We start from the raw sequence: 8030 nt of genomic DNA, 5'->3' as shown, positions 1-8030 counted from the left end.
GACTGTTCCCGTCTCTTGTGTTCTTAACCGTGAACAGACAGCAGGTGGCGAAAGAACGTTGAGGGGCAAATTACACCAGACCGACCTGACCATGTGTGGCAGCAATTCATTAGATCAACTTATTTGATATAAGATCAGCAGAGCAGTGAGTAAGAGCAGTGGCAGACGATGTATTGGCATATTTAGATTAAGTAAGAACTTAAATATATACAGTGCAACGACACACTACAAAAAATACTGCACTGCAGGCACACTGCAATAATACTGTTCAAAGCAAATAACAGAAATATAAAAGTACTTACTAAGAGGTTATCTGACTCTGAAATGTTTTTAAACGATAGTACTTTTAAAAATAGAAGTGCTAATTAATTATAATACCTAAGTAAAATTATCTCTAGAGACCAGTTATTTTTAACACACTGTTAAATTCAGTCACACTATTTTGTACTTCTACAGTAATACATTTAAGAAGGGACTCTTGTACATTTATCCCAAAGCTGTAGTTGCTTTAGAGTTGATTACATCAATTTCGTTCATGTTTTAAATATTTCATAAAATCATATAGTGACAAAAACATATCTTTATGACAGCTGCGTAACCAAAACGTACGCAACATCTCAGGAGAAAGGTCACAGACTGAAGTTTATTTGACTTATTCTGGCCTTGCCAACATGTGCTGACATTTCTGCCCAGCGACCTCCATTAGAGCACAAGGCCAAAATTTACTGCGTGAATTACTTTTCTCTGAAGTTCGTGTAAGCGTTACCTTTTCACCTGTAACTTCAGCTTTGGTTTAGTACCATAAATATAATGGCAAAGCACAAATATTGAACTAGTTTTGAATGTAAAATGTTAACATTTATTGTAATTATAAGTATTAGCATGCAGTGTTGAAATGTGCTTTGAGCAAATAGACAAAGTAGAATTACAATGCTGCTTCAAACCACTTATATTCTACTTAGTTTGGGTTTAATTTGGATTCAAAGAGCATTTATATTTTCCAGTTAAGTTTCTGAGAACTCATTTGGATCACATAGTGAGTACAGCTGTCTGTCTGGGCCGACCGTCTGCTTCAAATTCCCAGAAAGTTCAGATGAGGTGAAATCCGACCCGTCTCAACAGTAAACGGTCCGACGAACATGTGGAGCATTAGACCAGAGCCTAATGGCCGAGAGTAACGTCCCGGCCAAGGTGTATTTACAGGTGATTATATCAGCTAATCGGTGGATTACAGCATGTTGAATCCACACAAGCCCCTAAGCTGCAGGAAAAAGACAGTGCGGCCCTGTGGGATTTTCTGTTTAATCTGGTCCCAGAATGCAGCGGCCCCTCCCATTCTCACATCTGGCCCATTGGGATTTACTGTTGTAATCCTTGATTTTAAAACAATTTTATTATGCTTTACTGCTGATGCGCTGAACTTTAATTAAATAAAATGCAGCTTTCTATTTTAGCTCTGAAGTAATTACACATCCCCATTCTATTAGCCTCTGCTAAGTAAGTAATGAGGTTGTGCCATGATGGCTGCAATCTGGCTAAAACCTATAGAGTATATGCAAGTACATTATGACACACTATAAAATATGAATACGTTATAAGGTAAAAAAAAAAAAAAAGGGATGTTGCAACACACCTGCATAAGGCTTTTTTTTTTTTAAACAACAATTGCTGAATAAAGATGCTATGAAGAAACATTTCTGTACCATCTCTTAAAGTACAGAACAGAACAGAAATGTGCATGAACACTAAACGGTGTAACTTTACTTACTTCTCCCTTTTTGCTTTTCTCTGCATGAAGTCTGGTGCAAATGTGCTGCGTACAGCTGGGGCAGCAGAGGGTTAACACCACTTGCTGTGGCAGATGTCAAAAACCATGCTGTAAAAAATGTCCGATTAACACAAAGGGGCACTTTGGCAAATCCTGATTATAGGAGCACTTTCATTTATTAAACTCTGCCAATCCTCTGTACTCTTTCTGAGCGGGGATTAAAACCAGGTAGACACTATTGTCTATCTAAACAATCCCTCTTTAAGCTCTAGCCGTTTCCCAGTGGTCTGACCAGGCCTGGCTGGCTGGCTGCTTGCCTGCCTGTAATCTCAATAGGGGCTTATAGGTCACTACTACCACTACACATTTCCATTCATCAACATCATCCCCTCTAAAGGGACTAGGTGATTGGATTTAGGACATGTTTTACAGGGTCAGAAAAAAAGAGAACAGCAAACTGAAGCGTGTTTACAAGCGCTGTGCTGTGAAAAGGCCAGTGGACGAGTGGCAGCCATATGGAATGGATAACCCTGGGAACATCTGCCCTCGATCACAACCAACGCCACTAGACTGATGCCGGTGACCTTCAGATGGTGCAAAGGAACATCTGGTCCTTTACTGCTCTCACGGAGCCCTGGAAACCGCATTAAGTAGACAAATAGCAACAAGCATGTCCATATGTTATTTGTAAAACTCCTTGCTATAAAACAGGGGCTGCATGAGGTCCACTCTGTGGAACAATGATCTAACAAACTAACTTTATAAATGCTTACAAATCACAATTAATTAAAGAATTCAACTGTTGTTTAATAGAATTTTATAGAATTTATCCACCATAAAAATACTTTCCTCCACTAGTTTGTCAACAGTGCGAGCACAACCAAGCTCATGAAGGGGAAACAATCGGTTGGGGGTGAGAGAAGGAAGACAGGACAAAAGCTGCACTGTGGAAGAGAGCCAGAGATTAATAATAACAACAAGATGCTATATAAATGCACAAAAACAGAAAAGAGGTTAGTGAGGAAGAAACAGAGCATCGTGGGAAGACCACAGCAGCCTAGGTGTATTGCGGTGTAACTACAGGAGGGTTCAGGGTCACCTGATCCTGCCCCAATTATACGTTTTATTTAAAAGGAAAGTTTTAAACTTAAAAAAAAAAAATTAAAACAGAAAAGGCGACTCTCCAATCTAAACTGGAATCTGGTTCCACAGAAGAGAGGCCTGAAAGCTGAAAGGTCGACCTGCTATTGTACTTTCAAATATCCAAAGAGCCACAAGTGAAGCAGCAGTCTCAGCGCAAAGTGCTCTCGTGAGATCTTGAGGACCTTATAGTACCTGAAATTTGTAGCATGATTATTCAAGATCTTGTATGTGAGAATGATTTTAAATTGGATTCATTCTGTATTTAACAGGGAGCCATTGAAGAGAGGCCAATATCGAAAAAATATGGTTTCTCTTTGTTATGTCAGGTTTCTCCTGACAGTGCTCTGGCTTACTCCCCTTCCTATGTGTCCCAGTGGCACATCATATTACACTGTTAAAAAAAAAAAAATAATCTGTAGAAAAACTTCACGACTATTCTGTAAATGGTAAAATGGAAAATTCTGTAGATTTTACAGTATATTTTCACTACCTTTAATAACAAATGTCTGTTAATAGAAAAATGGAAAATTCTGTTTATATTACCATTTACAGACACTTCTTTTCACTGTAACTCATTTAAAATACTTCTTTATATCCTTAACCACACATTTCTATATAATTAAAACATGATTTACTTGAAAATTCTTGAATTTAAAATTAAATTAATCTGAGATAACAGTGCTGCTACATTACAGTTAAATATCCTTTTACTCTCATCACCTCAAAAACTATACTTAAATATAATGACACAATCCATCTCATCATAAAATGATCAAACAGCCAATATATGAACAAAGTAACTTGCAATCTTTAAAATCTTAGCATTTTTATCTTCCTTGAAATCAGTTTCAAATATGTTCATAAACATGCATTCAAGAGGCTCCAAAGTGTTTTCTTCAAACAGGATACCTGGCAAAGACTGACAGAAAATGTAACAATATTTAACAATATTTGCATATTTAACAATATCCTGAGTACATTTAAGCTATGATCACTGCCTTGTTGTTGTTTTGTCTCAGCCAAACAGTTAAGTTGTGGTTTGCATCCTTGTTTGTCCAACCATGACAGAGTATACATATATAGTCAACTCACCTTTGATCACCAAATTGCATTTACTTCATCAGTGAACCCAAGTGAACATTTGACCTAGATTAACACTGTAGGGTCTTTATCCTACCATATAAAGTGACTTCAACAAGATTTCTTTACTGTTAAGTAATGTTATATGAATAAGATCTAAAGAAGGTATCCCTGAAATTTGGGTTTATTGGAGCAAAACAGATGGGTGACCACAGCCCTCAGCACAAGGCTGGCAAGACTTTCTCCCATATAAGAAATAAATAAAACACAGAATAAAACATTCAAATAAAAATAGATCAAGACAGATTACTATACCAAACTTAAAGATTTACTGGATCTGTTCTGTCTTCTCTTGCTTTTAAAGAAAATGAGGAGCAAAGTATAATTAGAAGTGTTTGTCCTGATGACAACTTTAAACTGTAAACAGCAGCTAAGTGAAGAGGAGAAGAAAAGTTTGACATATTTCACGACCGTTAAATATTAGAGAAGCCTTTGAAAAAGAGGCCACAGTTACTTTTCAAGCAAAAACCTCTTCTTGTGCTCACAGACTCTACATTTCAAGAATTTCAACAAATAAGACGATAATAAGGCAAAACTAAGTGACACAAGAGGCTAGGGCAGAGCTTCCCAAAGTGTGGGGCCCGCCTAGGGGGTGTGGGGCCCGCCTAGGGGGTGTGGGGCCCGCCTAGGGGGTGGGGGGGTGGGCGCAGAGCCATTTGTGTGTGCGTGCGTGTGTGTGTGTGCGCGAACATTTTTCTTGTAAAACAAAGGGGGGCCTAGCAAAAGAAGTTTGGGAACCACTGGGCTAGGGGAAGAGCAAGCATGAAGAGACATGCTGTGTGTGCACACACACGTGTTCTCAGTGCCTCTCTCCATGTACCAGCATGACAAAGTCCACAATGCAGTCAGAATGTTCAGGCCATCAAGTTCCATCTGAGCTTTAAAGAAAACAAATTCAGCTTTTCCTTGAATTTAGAGTTGTTCAGTTCATACAGGAACTTCAACAGTAGGGGTTAACGTGTTGCTGTTTTGTAAAGAACTTATTAGAGTCCCAGAATGATTTCTTCCTGTCTATACCTTGAAGCATGAACCATGAAGTTTTCACTTTTCCCAGTTATCTATATCGCTGACTTTAGCTCATTAGCTAGCTAACAGTCACAGCTGTGCAAAACCCAGAGAGAAGGAGACAGTGTTACTATAATATTTATGAATACTGGTCTTTATCCAGCGCTGGATAAAAGTTGCATGTTTGTATACATTATTATTCAGACATTAGAAATACACTGTTTAATTCAGACTAGTTCAGCACATGCAACCACAAAGGGAAGGGTGACAGTTATTCAGGTGATGATCGTGATCATCATCCTCCACAAGGCCTGTAACCCACACAAGGTCACTGATAAAAAGGCTGGCTGTTGGCAGAATGCTGAATCAAAGCATTTCAATAGAAAGGAAAAATCTGATAGGAGAAGGTGCAGAAAGAATAGGGCTGACGGCAGCATTCTTTTGAAAAATAGTTTGAAGAACTTGGGAGAGCATTATTAAAAACATTACCCTTTTTTAAGTCATATTCTACTGTTCTCATAATTAAAACAAAACAAAAAAAACAAACAGTCTCGCTCCTTTTTTCCCCAATGCCTGGAGGTAATCTTTTTATACTAATGTCACCATGAACTTCTTTATGATAACCCACCTGACTCTGGACGTCCTGGAATTGTTGCAGAAGGTTAAATAATAAATGATCTATGAGGAATGAGTCAGTTAATAATTTTCTGCCACTATAAACGCTCAGTGTTAGATTACAGGAGAACACATGAGTTTATTTGAAAGACAAGCATAATAAAAAAAAAAGCCATATAGTAAGTTTTGTTGTAACTGCTTGTTACAACAAAGCTATGCAGAGGATGCCCAGCAGAAGACCATACGAGCTACTACCACACTGCAGTCAGCTAAGAATGCAAACTGAGGCTACATTTCACACAAGCTCACCAAAATGTACGTTTGGGGAAAAAAAACATAGGAAAATGTTGCCTTATGTGATGATTTTACATTTATGCTGCGACAATGATCGGGTGGTGGTTGATCAGAAGTGATTCAGACTGGTGCTGGTGGTGTGATGATGTGGAGGATATTTTCCTTGCACTTTGGGCTCCTTTGTATAAACTAGTTATTGGTTAATGCTACAGCCTATCTGAGTTTTGTTGCTAACCGTGTCCATCCCTTCATGACCAAACCGCACCCATCTTCCGCTGTCTGCTTCCAGTAGGATGAAGCATCATGTCATAAACCTCAGATCATCTCACACTGGTTTCTTGAACTTGACTGTAGCTTAAAAAGACTCCACAGTCAAGAGAACTCAGTCCATGTATATTCTACTGAAGTACTTCAGAACAACTTCAAGGTAGTTTCATTTTACTTGAGTATATTTGCATATTGTTTAAAGTATTTAATCTCTCATTTCTGCTTTAAAATCTAAGGAATATGATCAACTTCAGCACTTTTACTCCAATGTCTGATTCACCCCACTGTTCATTAAAAGAGTGTAGGTTGAAAACATTTGCAGGTGGGTAAATAAATTGCCAACATCTAGGGCTTGACCTTTTTTTACCAGCTTTTATATGTCAGAAGCCCTAACTTATATTCAGGTGTCAACACCACATTTACCACAGAGGAGCTAAATAAAAACCAATCTGCTTTTAAAACTAACAGTTGTCATTGGTTAAAGTACCAAATCTGCATGATGGGTTGCATTTGGGTCACAAGTAAATAGTGACTCCCATCCTCCCCCCCTCACACCACTGACAAAGATGGGACACCAGTCGGTTCAGGTATTAAACACAGAACACATTGTCAGATTAATTGTGTGATTGTGCTGTAAATATTAAATGTACCGGACTTACATTTTAATCCCTCTGTCCTCTAGTATTGCTTTGCTTTGAACGGGTTTCCATTCAATTTAGAAATGAGTGATTTGTATTTCATGTTCTAGGCTGCTGCCCTAAGAAGACAATATTGTAATTACAATAAGCTTCTTATACGCTGATACAATTATTGAGGTGAGGAGTTTATTCTGTTGCGTGAAAGTGGGACCTTATGCTCTTTCAATTTAGAAAACAACACAAGTTTGATGAGGATAAAGAAATTTGATCCCAGAGCATATGCCACGTCTTTGGGGAATTATTTTATGCCAACAGAGAACAGCTGGCGATACATTTATCACCTTGCTACTGTCTGGGATTATGTGGTCAACATAGCAGTAGTGTAAGAAGTACACAAATCCTTCACGTACGTAAAGTACTACAAATGCAAAATGCACAGTTTCAAGTAAAAGTCCTGCACTGGAGATAGTATGAGTATGGCCCTTTTGACTTATATCTTCATGCTTTTCATTATTAGATAGCAAATGAAGTATATTACTTCTTTTATTGTGAGATTATTAATGAAGAAACAAAGAAAAAATAAATTCTGCAGCACAAACCATCTCTTTAAAACATCTCTTATCCCAGCATTCTTGAACATATCATGGATTTGGACCCTGAACTTTTTTGGACCCTGTGAGTTAGTTAAATGAAACATCCCGGATAGTTTCTACTACTAAACACTCACAGACAACTGAAAAGCATTAAGGGTCCTGAAACAGACACAAGTCTTATTGTGAAAGGTCACAATCTATTTTTGAGGATGTGTTATAAGGTTGTTACCTTACACTACACATATGAGACTTTAAATCAACATATTGTTGATTCAGTGTACAAATTTGACTGTTTTTTAAAGCATCGCGATAATTCTTTCTTTCTCTCCAATCTGCACGTCATGGAAATAATCGTTGCAGTCCTCACAGGCAGTCCTGCATGTCGTGCAGATGCAGCAGGGAGTCACTGCTTAAACATATCTGCATCTGTAACGGCACTCTAAAGTTACCATAACAGTGGAAAGGGACTATTTTTGCATTAAATACTTTAACTTTTAAAACGTCTGTCCGCCTAATTACAGTCCCATACACTGGCTTTTCAGCACAGTAATTGGACTTGTCATGAAG

This window comes from Simochromis diagramma, unplaced genomic scaffold (assembly GCF_900408965.1).
Source record: "Simochromis diagramma unplaced genomic scaffold, fSimDia1.1 OVJJ01000061.1, whole genome shotgun sequence".
Classification (NCBI taxonomy): domain Eukaryota; kingdom Metazoa; phylum Chordata; class Actinopteri; order Cichliformes; family Cichlidae; genus Simochromis; species Simochromis diagramma.
The sequence above is the reverse complement of the archived record's forward strand: the minus strand, read 5'-3'. Positions refer to the sequence as shown.